Source organism: Aethalodelphis obliquidens, unplaced genomic scaffold (assembly GCF_003676395.1).
Source record: "Aethalodelphis obliquidens isolate GAN/ISIS:26980383/991018 unplaced genomic scaffold, ASM367639v1 scaffold104, whole genome shotgun sequence".
Lineage (NCBI taxonomy): Eukaryota > Metazoa > Chordata > Mammalia > Artiodactyla > Delphinidae > Aethalodelphis > Aethalodelphis obliquidens.
The window spans coordinates 649,802-665,709 of NW_020838048.1; the positions used below are offsets into that span (position 1 = coordinate 649,802).

At 42.5% G+C, this 15,908-nt stretch overlaps 1 protein-coding gene and 1 non-coding gene across 6 annotated transcripts in view; one reads left to right on the forward strand and one right to left on the reverse strand.

The window, feature by feature from the left end:
- Positions 1-15,908, reverse strand: part of MID1 (midline 1) — a 668,179-nt gene that overhangs the window by 210,588 nt on the left and 441,683 nt on the right. The gene's annotated exons all lie outside the window — the stretch shown is intronic.
- Positions 7,483-7,590, forward strand: LOC113614796 (U6 spliceosomal RNA). The gene has a single exon (XR_003430731.1). It is a non-coding gene; the product is annotated as a U6 spliceosomal RNA (small nuclear RNA).

Below are 15,908 nucleotides of genomic sequence, written 5' to 3' on the forward strand. Positions count from 1 at the left end.
CAAATTGGAAAAGAAGAAGTAAAACTGGCACTGTTTGCAAATGAAACGATACTATACATAGAGAATCCTAAAGATGCCACCAGAAAACTACTAGAGCTAATCAATGCATTTGGTAAAGTTGCAGGATACAAAACTAATGCACAGAAATCTCTTGCATTCCTATACACTAGTGGTGAAATATCTGAAAGAGAAATTAAGGAAACACTCCCATATACCACTGCAACAAAAAGAATAAAGTACCCAGGAATGAACCTACCTAGGGAGACAAAAGACCTGTATGCAGAAAACTACAAGACACTGATGAAAGAAATTAAAGATGATACCAACAGATGGAGAGATATACCATGTTCTTGGATTGGAAGAATCAATACTGTGAAAATGACTATACTGCCCAAAGCAATCTACAGATTCAATGCAATCCCTATCAAATTACCAATGGTACTTTTTACGGAACTAGAACAAAAAGTCTTAAAATTTGTATGGAGACACAAAAGACCCCGAATAGCCAAAGCAACCTAGAGGGAAAAAAACGGAGCTGGAGGAATCAGAATCCCTGACTTCAGACTATACTCTAAAGCTACAGTAATCAAGACAATATGGTACTGGCACAAAAACAGAAACATAGATCAATGGAACGAGTTAGAAAGCCCAGAGATAAACCCACACACCTATGGTCAACTAATCTATGACAAAGGAGGCAAGGATATAAAACGGAGAAAAGACAGTCTCTTCAATAAGTGATTCTGGGAAAACTGGGCAGCTACATGTAAAAGAATTAAATTAGAACGCTCCCTAACACCATACACAAAAATAAACTCAAAATGGATTAGAGACCTAAATGTAAGACCAGACACTATAAAACTCTTAGAGGAAAACATAGGAAGAACACTGTTTGACATAAATCACAGCAAGATCTTTTTTTTTTTTTTTTTTTTTTGTATGCGGGCCTCTCACTGTTGTGGCCTCTCCCATTGCAGAGCACAGGCTCCAGACGCGCAGGCTCAGTGGCCATGGCTCACGGGCCTAGCCGCTCCGCGGCATGTGGGATCTTCCCGGACCGGGGCACAAACCCATGTCCCCTGCATCGGCAGGCGGACTCTCAACCAGTGTGCCACCAGGGAAGCCCAGCAAGATTTTTTTTGATCCACCTCCTAGAGTAATGGAAATAAAAACAAAAATAAACAAATGCGACCTAATGAAACTTCAGAGCTTTTGTACAGCAAAGGAAACCATAAACAAGACAAAAAGACAACCCTCAGAATGGGAGAAAATATTTGCAAACGAATCAATGGACAAAGGATTAATCTCCAAAATATATAAACAGCTCATGCTGCTCAATATTAAAAAAACAAACAACCCAATTCAAAAATGGGCGGAAGACCTAAATAGACATTTCTCCAAAGAAGACATACAGATGGCCAAGAAGCACATGAAAAGCTGCTCAACATCACTAATTATTAGAGAAATGCAAATGAGGTATCACCTCACACCAGTTAGACTGGGCATCATCAGAAAGTCTACAGACAACAAATGCTGGAGAGGGTGTGGAGAAAAGGGAACCCTCTTGCACTGTTGGTAGGAATGTAAACTGATACAGCCACTATGGAGAACAGTATGGAGGTTCCTTAAAAAACTAAAAATAGAATTACCATATGATCCAGCAATCCCACTACTGGGCATATACCCTGAGAAAACCATAATTCAAAAAGACACGTGCACCCCAATGTTCGTCACAGCACTATTTACGATAGCCAGGTCATGGAAGCAACCTAAATGCCCATCGACAGACGAATGGATAAAGAAGACGTGGTACATATATACAATGGAATATTACTCAGCCATAAAAAGGAATGAAATTGGGTCATTTGTCGAGACGTGATGGATCTACAGACTATCATACAGAGTGAAGTAAGTCAGAAAGAGAAATACAAATATCGTATATTAACACATATATGTGGAACGTAGAAAAATGGTACAGATGAACCGGTTTGCAGGGAAGAAATTGAGACACAGATGTAGAGAAGAAACGTATGGACACCAAGGGGGGAAAGTGGCGGGGGTGTGGGGATGGTGGTGTGATGAATTGGGAGATTGGGATTGACATGGATACACTGATGTGTATAAAATGGATGACTAATAAGAACCTGCTGTATTAAATAAATAAATAAGATAAGAACTCTTTAATCCTGAGAGTTCTCATTACAAGGAAAACATTTTTTCTTTTTTTTTTTTTTTTTTTACTTTAGATGATGGGTTGTTCACTAAAATTACTTTGGCAATAATTCCATGATGTATGTAAGTCAAATAATTACGCTGTGTAACTTAAACTTAAAACTTGTATGTGAATTATATCTCAATAAAACTAGAAGGAAAAAAATTAAGCGATAACAAATATTTTAAAAAAAAGTGCTACTTTTTTTTTAGAAAACCTTAAACCCGAAAGGTAACAGATGATAAATTGGAAATGGATGAATCAAACGCATTTAGTACCCATGTTACCAAAAAGGAACAGGTTATAATTTGACGGGGGGGGCGGTGGTTGTAGGCTTAAGGAGGCATCTGATTCCATGTGTCCAAAGCATGTAGTGAACCTCAGCACGACAATCCTGTCCCTTTGTGCAGGTAACTATGGCAACTACAGTCAGTGCCATTCAAATGTGGTCCTGGATGAAATCACTGAGCAGCAGAATGGTCTTCTGTGCAGGTAAAAGAAAAGCAGAATTATCACAAATGACTCAGCCGTGTTCTTCATTCCTCATTTTAGGGATCTCCTCCCACTGTCAAAAGTTAGTTTTCCTTTCACCTTGTACACATCACTGTGTGCCTCTCATCTTTCTGAAAAAGTATTGAACAAAATTCCTCAGTAATCTCCAGCCACAGGTTCTAACTATTCCAGTTATGTTTTATTTTTACCTTCACCTCCGGCAGAAGAATATGAGAGTCCACTGCCAATGGCATTTCTAAGATTTCATACATGTACTTATCAGCAGCATAAAAAAAGATTTCTCTGAGGCTTTCCCTCTATTGTATATTTGAGCATATGCTTTTGTAGCTATGCTTTTGTTACAATGCCTCAATGACCACGTAACTTTGGGTAAGTCCCAAAACTGCTTCAGTTTTTTCATGTACCTCTAGGGGTTAAGGTAAGAATTAAATACAACCAATCATTAAATAGGGTACAAACATGAACTCTACTATTCTTTTCTTTTTTACGTAAGTGTAGTTGATTTAAAATATTGTGTTAGTTTCAGGTATTCAGCAAAGTGATTCAGATCAACCTATCTATCTATCTATCTATCTATCTATCTATCTATTCTTTTTCAGATTCTTTTCCCATATAGGTTATTACAGAATATTGAGTTCCCTGTGCTATACAGTAGGTCCTTACTGTTTACATATTTTATATCTAGTAGTGTGTATATGTTAATCTCAAATTCCTACTTTATCCCTCCCCCCTACTATTCTTGAATATAGGACATTGTGCTACCCACTGGAGATTCAAAGCTCAATAAGAGGCTCTTTTCCCTTGACAAGTTGAAAACCAAAACCCAAAAACCAAGTAAGCAAGTACAATGTATCATAATATTGTGATAAATAGTCTATTGGCTATTAAGCAATGATATGTATAGATATACACTAAACTGGCCATCAGAAAATTCACTTTTAGTCCTACCTCTACCCTTATCTAGCTGTGTAAGCTGGTAAAACCAGTTAACCTGTTTGGGACTCAGTTTATCCATCTGTAAAGTAAGCGTTGAATTAAATAATTTCCTAAGTCCTTTGATTCGAACCCATGCTCTAGCATTTCTCATTATATCTCTCATTTCTAATACTTATTAGAGGCAAGACTGTACCTGGAAGACACTTGTAGTTGACCGTCCTATAGCCATTGCCCCTTAATCTTGGCTAACAGCACCCTCCCCCAAGTTTTGTCAGGTCTGGGGCAGCAATATATTCAGGGAGGTGTGCTCTCCTCAACTCCACGTGATGATGTGGAACTGTCAAAGCCACAAAAAGGGGGGACGTGCGAAGAGTAACTCTACTTCCTGCCTTTGGATACGGGGGAGTGAGGAGGTGATGCCTGGAGCTAGGGCAACCATCTTCCAACCACTTGCTGATGTAAGGCTACCTAGTGAGGATGCAGAATGGAAAACTGAGACACATCAGGATTCTTTTTTTTTTTTTTTTTTTCTTTTCTGCGGTACGCAGGCCTCTCACTGCTGTGGCCTCTCCCGTTGCGGAGCACAGGCTCCGGACGCGCAGGCTCGGCGGCCATGGCTCACGGGCCCAGCCGCACCGCGGCACGTGGGATCTTCCCAGACCGGGGCACGAACCCGCGTCCCCTGCGTCGGCAGGGGGACTCCCAGCCACTGCGCCACCAGGGAAGCCCCATCAGGATTCTTGATGACACTGTCATGCCAAGAAATTAATCAATCCTTGAACTGTGCTTGAATTTGTGTGTGAGAGAGTTTTTAAAAAAAGAAGAAGAGGGCTTCCCTGGTGGCGCAGTGGTTGAGAGTCCGCCTGCCGATGCAGGGGACGCGGGTTCGCGCCCCGGTCCGGGAAGATAGCACATGCCGTGGAGCGGCTGGGCCCGTGAGCCGTGGCCGCCGAGCCTGTGCGTCTGGAGCCTGTGCTCCGCAACGGGAGGGGCCACAACAGTGAGAGGCCCGCGTACCGCAAAAAAAAAAAAAAAAAAAAAAGAAGAAGAAAAAAAGAAAATCTCTGTTGTTCAAGCCACCCAAAGTGCCCAACTAAAGCCATGCAATCTGAAAAGCTGAGTTATGGTACTTTGAAATGTTCACTAACCACAAGCCAAATTTAATACTGTAAGAAAGAGAATTCATTTCAGACCAATAAGAGGATACGATGAGTGATTCAGAGAAAGAAAAGCCCTTAACCAATCTGATCTTCAACCTCCTCATCTGTAAAATAGAATCCAACGTATGTCTACGTCACTGAGATGGTTAAGGGCATAGTACGAATCCACTAATTACCGTTAACTGTTGTATCACACATGAGAAATCCGGTATGGCAGAGATTGCTATACGGCCACCAAATCGTGTTATATTTTGTTTTTCTTCCTGGACACACAGGAAGACCATTTTCCCCCAGTTTCCCACATGAATAGGTCTCGATCATGTGACTGAATTCTATGTTGTGGGAAAAAGTGATGCAATCCGCCTGTGGCCTGACTCCTGTTAATATCCCACGTGATCCTCCTGCTGGCTCTCCCAGTGTCATATTACTGTTGAATTTCAAGGCATGACACCAAGTCTTCATATTGGCCACTAGATGGACATTGAATACTTTTATTTTATTAAAATATCTAACAAGATTTTCTTAAACTTACGATGATCTCCTTTCACTCATGTTTTCCATTTTCCATTTAAAAATGAAAGGCAAGGGGCTTCCCTGGTGGCGCAGTGGTTGAGAGTCCGCCTGCCCATGCAGGGGACACGGGTTCGTGCCCCGGTCCGGGAGGATCCCACATGCCGCAGAGCGGCTGGGCCCGTGAGCCATGGCCGCTGAGCCTGTGCGTCCGGAGCCTGTGCTCCGCGACGGGAGAGGCCACAGCAGTGAGAGGCTCTCATACCACAGAAAAAAAAAAAAAAAAGAATGTAAAAAAAAATGAAAGGCAAGTTAATAATTAAGAAAGCTAGCTCAAAATCTATACAAAATTAAATATGGGGAAATGGCTTTAAAAATATCAGATAAAGTTTGCAAAATCCATGGACAAGTTCTTCCCAGGGAAGCAAAGCAGCTACCCCTCTAAGCAGGTGCATATAAGTGGTATTATTTATACCTAAACATCCACTAGGAAGAATGCCCGTAAAGAAAATGATGTCCTTAGGCACATACATTTTTTTTTCCCTTTCTCAAGCACAGCCTAGACAGCTTATCTTCTCCTGCAGCTTGTAACACACACTCTGCATTTCCACTCTGTCTGGCCTGGCTGGTTTTAAAGGAAGATGTGGGGTTGTGAGAAAATGCCAAAGGAGAAATCCACCTCTCCTTGTAGTTGAATCACATTTACCACGAGATATAAGCAAGTAAATGTGTGTGCCTGCTAATGGCAACATAGTTTTCGTTTTACGAGTTGTATCGTGTTTATACCAACTTCTTCTTTTTGTAAGCAGGCACAATAACAGAATTATAGTTTATATCCATCTAAGTAAAAAAATGCCATGGAAATAATTTCTATATATGTTACCTAGAAGATAAAGAAGTCTCCAGCATTTCCCAAAGAACTCTAGCTGGCATTACAATTTTTTAATGTGAACCATGTAATGTGGAATACTATTAACATAGGAAATGATTTAAAATTTTTAGCTTAATGAAATGCAATGTACATTCTCATTCGAATTTGGTTTTGCATTTCACTTGAAACGGCGTAAATATGAATTTACTGATTTCGATATAGCTTGACTTTGAAAATAGTAATTTTTGAACACTTAATCCTAAAGGGTCCACCTCACTGGAAGATTGAAAAGAAATGGTCCTCTTCAGTAATAGTATGCACTTCATAACTTTTAAAAATGTATAGTAAAATAAACTGATATATATTAAAATAAGTATATATTAAAAGAAACAGAAAAATACAGAGCCTGCATACATGTTTAAGATAAGATTATGAAAACAAAAGATGTCAAAGAAAGTTCACTGGAAACTAAACCCACTGCCACTAGGGAGTGAAACCTCTGTGCTGATAGGGATACTTTAGTGGAAAATTTTCAAAAGCACTATTTGCTCAAGTTATTTGCTCAAGTCACTTATCTCCAGCTTGATTTTTGCCTCAAGAGTTTCACATCTAAGTGAGTGTGTTCGAACACATCCAGGGACAGGAAACTCATTCCCTTCGTTGCAATCCCTTCTACAGTTGGGCAGCTCTATAAGTTAGAAGATATACTGTCAGGGTAAGTAAATCTAGCTGCTACAACAAAAGTCCCCCAATTCTCCATGGCTGGACACAATAAGGATTTAGTTCATGCTCATATCACAGTCCAACATGGAGTTGCTGTCCCGATTCCTCTCACGCGCCCAGGCTCCCAACCACCATCTTCTAGGGTCTCAGAATTTTCCCCTGGGTCTTCTGCACCTGGCTGGCTGGCAGGCTAGGACATATAGCGTATCAGGGTCCCAAGGCTGGAGATGAGCTCACAGATCTTTGAGGGCACTAGCTGTGTCTGTTAAGGAAAGCTATCCTTCCATTGAGCTAAAGTGCTTCTTGCAGGAGCTTCTCCCTGTAGGACCCAGCTTAAACTTGAGTCGTATTGACTAAGTTTAATTCTGCTTTTGTACAACAGCCCTACAGATATTCAAAGATAGTCGTCATGCTTCTTGGTTCACTTTTGTTTTGGGGCTACTCCTACAATTAGCCAACTTGTTCTCATATGGTCTGTTTTTATGTCCCCACGTGATCTTTTGTTTTTCTTAGCTCCAGTTGTTCTATAGCTTGAGTAAAAACTAAATGATACTGTGGTGCTTGCTTCGGCAGTACATATACTAAAACCTGGAATGATACAGGGAAGATTAGCATGGCCCCTGTGCAAGGATGACACGCAGATTTGTGAAGTGTTCCCTATTTTTTACGTGGATGGACCTAGAGACTGTCATACAGAGTGAAGTACGTGAGAAAGGGAAAAACAAATATCATATAATATTGCTTATATGTGGAATCTAGAAAAATGATACAAATATTTGCAAAGCAGAAATAGAGAAACAGATGTAGAGAACGGACGTATGGATACCAGGGGGAGAAGGGGGGAGTGGGATGGACTGGGAGATTGGGATTGACATTTATACACTACTATGCATAAAATAGATAACTAATGAGAACCTGCTGTATAGCACAGGGAACTCTGCTCAGTGCTCTGTGGTGACCTAAAGGGGAAGGAAATCTAAAAAAGAGGGGATATATGTATCCGTATAGCTGATTCACTTTGCTGTACAGCAGAAACTAACGCAACACTGTAAAGCAACTATACTCCAATAAAAAATTAATAAAAAAATACTGCAGTAGTGATCCCATGGCTGCCAAGCTACATTTCTTCCTTTTTGCACTTAGTTTAATGGTAGGACTGATATTCTATTCGTTTCACGTTGTTGGATTTGAATACTGTGACTAGCCTAATCCGCACACATTTGCTCCTATCTGTTCCATCTCTGGCCCTTTAAACATGTGACATCCCTAAAAGCAACTGAGCAGTTTAGAGCCAGCCACGAACACAGCCAGATGCTCAGACCAAAATCTTTGTAGTTATCCACGGTTTGTTTCTTTCTCTCAAATCTGACATCCAATTCATCGGGAAATTCTGTCAGTCTCACCTAGAATCTGACGACCTCTCACCATATCCCACTGCTCTGGTCCAAGCCTCCCCCATCTTTTGATTGCATTCCTGCTATAGCCTCCTAAGGCGTGCCTGCTTCTACCGTGCATTCGGCCTGCACCCCCTCCCCAGCCTATTTAAAGCTGTCGTTCTTTTGAACTCCTCTGCTCAAAACTCTTCAACGGCTCCCACTTGCACACGAGTAAAAGCCAAAGGTCACGCGACACCTACAAGCCTCTAAAAGGTCATTGCCTGGCAATCCACGACACACGCCTCACGCTCCCGTGTCAGGGCCTTCGCACTGGCTCTTCTCTCTGCCTGGGATTCTCTCCCCCAGGAGAACAGCATGATTTGCACTTCTTTCGGGTCTCTGCTCAACTGTTATCTTTTCCAAGACACTTCATATGACAAGACAACTTCCTCACTCCTCTCTCTTTCTGCAGCTGTGTCTTCATAGCATCTCTCACTACCTGACATATTAGACCCTCGTTGGTTTACTGTCTGTCTCTCTATATTAGAATATAAGCCGAATGAGGACAGGGACTTGTTTCATTGACTTCTGTAGCCTCAGCATTCAGAATAGAGCTGGATATGTTGCTGGTGCTCAGTAAGACTTGCTGAGGGAGGCATGAACCCTTTACTGCCCTCAGCTTCCGGCTTCGCCCCCGGCCTGCCAGGTCCCTTGGTTTTATGTGTTCTTTTCACAGTGAGGTTACCTCCTGTCCCTTGAATCTGTACTTCAAAGTACGAGCTGTTTCCCCAGCCTTAGATATTACCCTTCAAATGTATAAATTAACGAATAAAATGTAAGCTTAATTAAGGCACTAAGTAGTTTCAACTCTAAGTTAACTTAGGCAAGACCGATTCACTAATTCTTGTGTTTTATTTCTGCCTTCTGACTTAGAAATCAACTCTGGGCAATAACCAAAATTCTCTCTAGAACATATTTTCAGCACTAGGCATTGGTTTTTGTTTGTTTATAAATTTATTTATTTTTTATTTTATTTTATTTATTTTTGGCTGCGTTGGGTCTTCGTTGCTGCGTGTGGGCTTTCTCTAGTTGCAGCGAGCCGGGGCTACTCTTCGTTGCGGTGCGTGGGTTTCTCATCGTGGTGGCTTCTCTTGTTGTAGAGCACGGGCTGTAGGCACGCAGGCTTCAGTAGCTGTGGATCGTGGGCTCTAGAGCTCAGGGTCAGTAGTTGTGGCACAGGGGATTAGTTGCTCCGCAGCATGTGGGCTCCTCCCGGACCAGGGCTCGAACTCATGTCCCCTGCAGTGGCAGGTGGATTCTTAACCACTGCACCGCCAAGGAAGCCCGGCACTAGGCATTGTTAATGCAAAAATCAGCACAGCACATTTCTCAGAAAATATTTGCTCTTAACAATGGAAGACAAGGTCTATACCTGCCTTAACCTTTCTTTTATATCATCGACCAAAAAGGTAGAAATAGAAACCTACATTTTTTTAAAGAAAAAAAGGAAAACAGGGCTTCCCTAGTGGCGCAGCGGTTAAGAATCCGCCTGCCAATGCAGGGGACACGGGTTCGAGCCCTGGTCAGGGAACATCCCACATGTCGTGGAGCAACTAAGCCCATGCACCACAACTACTGAGCCTGCGCTCTAGAGCCCACGAGCCACAACTACTGAGCCCGTGTGGCACAACTACTGAAGCCTGCGTGCCTAGAACCTGTGCTCCACAACAAGAGAAGCCACCGCAATGAGCAGCCCACGCACCACAACAAAGAGTAGCCCCGGTTCGCCACAACTAGAGAAAGCCCACGTGCAGCAGTGAAGACCCAACACAGCCCCAAATAAATAAATTTAGAAAAAAAAAAGGGAAACATTGTTTTTCCAATGAAAAATCCAAGAATTGAAACATGCAAAAGGAAATTATCAGAAAATTCCTCCCAATGTGAAAACATAACAAAATTTAATTATTTTGTTAATGGAGGTTAAAAAAGACAGTGATAAAGTTTTAAGGCCTTCTGCCAAAATCTACTATCACTCCTAGCCATACCTTTTAAGGTTTTCCTCCATGGGAATGCAAAAGAAATTTATCAAAAAATGTCTGTTGTGTAAGTCGTCCCTGCCAAGCATTCTCCTTGAATAACAGAAAATTCTACCAGTATTTTAAGAGAACTGTTCTTTAGCTTCAATTAACCACACTCCTTAGTGAAGCATTATAAAGATCCGTGTATCATTTCTACGGTCATTCAGACAATGAATATTTATGGAGAGCATGTTTTATATACAGAGTTTGAGAAGAGAAAAAGATTATTCTCGGGGAGGGTAAGAGGGAGTCCTGAGAGGGAGGGGATATAGGTACACATATAGCTGATTCACTTTGCTGTACAGCAGAAACTAACACAACAATGTAAAGCAATTATAATCTAATGAAGATGAAAAAAAAGGTTATTCTCGGCAGAGATAGTTCTAGCAAAGATGGAATTTCTGCCGGGTCAAGCGAACCTTTAGTGCACGTAGATATAGACATTAATATAATTATCGTTACATGTAGATATAAATATAGCAGCAACCAAAAGGAATTTGGTCTTATACTACCTAATAAATTTATTCATGTACTTCCTCTACCTTGAAAATATTACCTAAATAGGGAAAACACTTTTGTCATGAGAAGAATTTCCCCTTCCAATAGCACTAGCTACTTTTCCTTTCTTGGGTAAGTCAGTTATTTACTTAAGAACAATTTATGGGACTCCTATACATGCCAGAGCGGGTAGGGCACTGGAGATATAAAAATGTATAAAACCCCCGAAACCCACAGTAGACACGGGGGTAGAGTCAAGGGCAACAATAGGACTATGTGCTACAGAAGACTCACTCTGATACATTCATTCATTCAACAAATCTTTATTAAGTGCCTTCTATGTGCCCGGCACTGTTCTAGACGCTTAGGATACATCAGTGAAATAAACTGACAAAATCTCTGTCTTTGATGTGCTGCCATAGCATGATAGAAAGATAAGAAACGAGAAACAAAATAAATTATATAGTATCTTAGAAAATAAGCCCTATTGGGAAACAGAATATGGTAAGGGGCAGTGGGAGTACTGTCGGCAAGATGTGGGGCCTGTAATTTACACAAGAAGCCAGAGAGGACCTCTTAGGAAGGTAACATATGATCCTCTCAACTTAAGTGATGTCCATTTGTGGGGTGACACCAGTATGTAGTGGAAAACCTTGACTTCAGAGTCCAGTTGGCTTGGATCAAAATGTGTTCCATGTTACTTAACAATCCGAGCCTGAATTTCCTCCTCGACAAAATGGGAACAATAACACTTCCGTCACAAGTTGTTGGAAAGATTGAAACAATGTTTGCCAAACCTCTTTTTTAAAACATACACCTGAAGTATAGTAAGTACTCAGTCACTTCAGACCCTGGACTTGCCCTACGGGCCATGAGACAGCCTGCTCTGTATGGCTTCCATCTGTGGAAAGAGCCACCACCCATCTTCATCCCCCAACACGCAGGCCAGGTCAGTCACCTCTATTCTCAGAATTTTCTTAATTGGGCCTAAGAGAAAAGAACACTTTTCTCTCAGGTTATGATGTAGTGAGGATGTGAGCCCAAGAGCTGAAAGTGACCAGAGAGCCCCTGTCTTGTCAAGACAGCTGGCCCAAGAGATTGAAGTGGGTAGAGAACGAACAGAAAAGATAAGAAGCAGAGGCTGTATTCTTTCACTGTTCTATTCCTAATTCTGTGGGTCCTCAGCTGCCCTTCTCTAGTAGATTACAAAATTTGGCCACGAATTCCATCAAAAAGTAGAATCTATCCACTCCTTGAATCTGGGCATGGTTATACAGTTCTTGTAGGTCAACAGGACACTAGCGAACGTGAAGCAAGTAGAGGCTTAAAAAGTGTTTGTGCTTTGGGAGCTGCCCTCTCTTGCTGCTGGGTACCTTTCCGTTAACCTATGCAATGGTCCAGGCCGGCCATCTAGAAGATGAGAGACATGGAGAGCATACATCATATAGACCATGTACAAGCATCATAGCTGATGCTTCCTAGACCAACCAGTCCCCAGACGACCTGCCAGCTGACGACAGACACATGAGTGACCCCAGGTGAGACCACCTGAAGAATCATCCAGCTGAGTCCAGGTAATCGCTGGCCCACAGAATCATGACCTAATGATTGTTGTCTTAAGCCACTAAGTTTACAGAGAGTTTGTTATGCAGCACTGGATAGCTGATACACTCCTCTCGCACACACACCCAACACAAACAAACTTTCCATTCCTTTCCCTAAAATAGAAGATTTTTTCTTTTGCCATTTACAACCAAAAGACATCCTGACTAAAATGAAAGGGCTTCCTGTGTCCGTGTCAGTGCCTCGATGCTCTGTCCATTCATTTAGTTTATTCTGTGACTCGAACTATGCCCCTAACCCCCAGGCTTCTCCTCCCAACCCCCATGTTGCCACTACCCACTTATGCTCTGTCCTCACAAGTTGCCAAAGAACCATCTCCTCCCTTCTCTCCATGCCCAACAACCTACAGGTTGGACCCGTTCCCGTGGCCTTGGCCAAGGGTCTGTACCTGCCACTTCCTGTTGGCTCTTCCCAATGCCAACTGCTTGACGATGCGACTCTCCATCTGTTACTGATCATCGGACCTCCTGCCACCACTCCTCACTTGTCTGTGTAGACCTCCTCCTGCGAAGAGGAGAGCTATCCACCTGCCAAATACTGACAGCCAGCTTCCTCCTTGGCTGCTCTGTTCCATCAGGCCCAGATTCCCATGCTCTTATTCTTTTGGTTTTTGGTCTATCCTCTGTCTGAGATACGGCTGGGCCTGGGAAGTTAGGTGAATCTCCATGAGCTCTCATATCCAGATGATAAATTGTAAACGACAGAAGTAGATGATGATTTTTAAAAACAAGCCATAAGGAAATACTCTTTCTCTCTGGTGGAAGAATATTGGCAAGGCTGTTGCAGAGACCTGTGGAGTCTGTGGGCCGCCTTTGGGGTGCATAGACAGTGAAGAGCGTTCCGAATAGTATGAACTGGATAGGTCAACGCTCAACTCGTATTCCCTTAAGCCTTTCCATTTCTGTGCCTGGTGGGCTGACGCCTGCCAGCCCCTGCATCTCTTTGCTAGAGAGCTTTCTCTGGTGCTGGGACCAATTTTTGCTTGCTCTGGCAAGGTCAGAGGTACTGCAGAATTAAAGTCTCCCACCTCTGGCCCTGTGCAGTCCTTACCTAGTCAATGACCAGAGTTGGTATATAAATACCCCGACTCCCTTGCCACTTGGCTGGGATACCTCTGAGGAGTCTGTTTGACACTGGCTCCCAGAGTTCCCCAGTAGGATTAAGCTTCAGGTGCCCACAGTGATAACTTACTTGAAACACAGTCTTTATTGGTTTCCTTCCCTCCTTTGTCTCTCTCCTCCAAATAAATCACTTGCGCTTGAAATTTTGTTTCAAGATCTACAACCAGGAGAACCCAAACAAAGACAGTAAGCCACCTACTGAACGCCCTGAAGGACAGGAGTTGGATCTACGAAGGTGACGGCAACAGTTTAGGGGGAAAAGAGCCTAACGATGTGATGATGAACAGAACCAGCCACTGGGATGGTAAAGAGGCTAAGAGCTGCCACTGGGCCCCATGCGCCCTCTGTCCAAGAGTCTGGGTGATTCTCCTGATAGTGGAGTAACTGAAACAGGCCGAATATAAGGGCAACTTTGGGTTATAACCTGCTTCATCTGTAACGTGGGCATCAGTCTCTTTGCCCAATATCCACAGGGCAATAAACTTGTGGAATTTAATTTCTTTGCATGTGGAGCTATTCAAGCATTACTCTGCAGATTTCTATGGGAGAATGATACTCTGATACGATTCTTTGTCTAAGAGCAAAGTACAACTTAAACAGATAACCAGGGGTGTTCCAATAACTATGTTCAAATATTTATGCAACATTGACTTTTTGAGCACAGAGTTAAATTCCTTAGTTCTTTTGCCAAATGCCTTCAGACTTCATTGACTTTTTTTGGAATTAGTACAAAAGCAGAGATTATATCCAAAACTTGTACAAGGATTCTGTGTGGTCCAGAAGATGATGAGTCTTTACTGGTACATATGAATTAAATATTGAACATGTTTACTTTTCATCTTTTGGGACAGAGTGAACAACCAGACTGACTGAGGAAAGACTGCTCTATAAATCTTGGACCTATTCTTCTAACAAAGAGCAGAAAAATGCTTAATAGTTCTGAATGATGAACCGTGTAAGAAAAAAAGTGGTTTCGGCATCTGGGAGACAAGGCTGACCATCTGAAGAGGGCTCCCTTTGCTCGCAGCCAGTATTGTTGTCACTGCTTTGTCAAGAATTCTGAGATCCTTCGAGCGTGACAGGGAGGATAGGAAATCAAATCTCTCTACTTCACAGAGAACGTATTAGAACCGCTTCAAAATTAGCCTAGGCTCGGCTTAATGAAATTTCCCTATTGTTCAGCGGTGGCCCACCAGGTCCACAGCATTCAAGTGGTAGTAGCCCTTTGCCTGTAAAAAGCCTCGCAGATCAGAGGACCTACAAAATGAAGATGATTATTCCTCTTCCCCAGGTTCACAAAAAGACTCAAACCTGCTCAGCCTTTGGAGTGGGCTAAATATTCGAGGCATCCCGACTTAGGAGGACACGCTTTATTCTCCAATGCACAATTTAACGTGTAAAATGCCTATGATATCGAGCCAGACATTTCTGCTATGAAACTCACCAGCCCTGCTGTGCTCGAGAAATCAGTTTCGAGAAGGGCAGAGTAACCGAGAGACGTGAACTGGAGTCACTCCTCTCTGGTGTCGCTGAAGTGTCTCCAGTGGGATTTCACTTGGAAGGCCTTCTCCCTGAGGACTTCTCCCCAGGTCTGGTTAAATAAATTAATTTATTTAATTTAAATTCACTGGCCTGAGATAAGAGAATTATAATTGCTTCTCCACTCGTCATCCCTTCCACTCTGCACCCACACACAATCTTTGTGTTTCCAACCCTCCTGAATGTGTCACTGCAATATCCACGTGACTTTCTAGTTGACACCAACATGTGCATAAAATCTGACCTCACAGCTCACCTTTTATGAGTGAGTACACACTCACTCTCTGTGTTCACCTCCCTTTGGCCTAACAACACTGTGCCCCAATTTACAGTCTTCAGGGCACCAGTCAGTGACGCAACGTAGCAAACAAAGGACCTCTTGATTCAGGTTAGACCAATGTCAAATGCTGATGTGTGTAAATCATTAACTGTGTTTTCACTGCTGAGTCCAGTTTGATCTTTCATTGCCTGGTGACCCCTGGGGTCTGCGGCTCCCCAAGAAGCAGGGACGTTTAGGATTTTTTATTAGCAGCTCATAACTAATTTATAGATTACTGTGGAGTCAGGTGCACAGATTCAATGCCTCATCCATCACTATAAGTAGCTCCAGTGTTAAGGGCTGGCTACTGCCCAGCAAGCAACGAAGACAACAGAGACGAGGACGAGGGACAAGACCCATATGCCACAGAAGGGATATCTTTCCGAAGAAGCACGAATGTCTCAAGGTAAAGAATTTACTACTTACAAA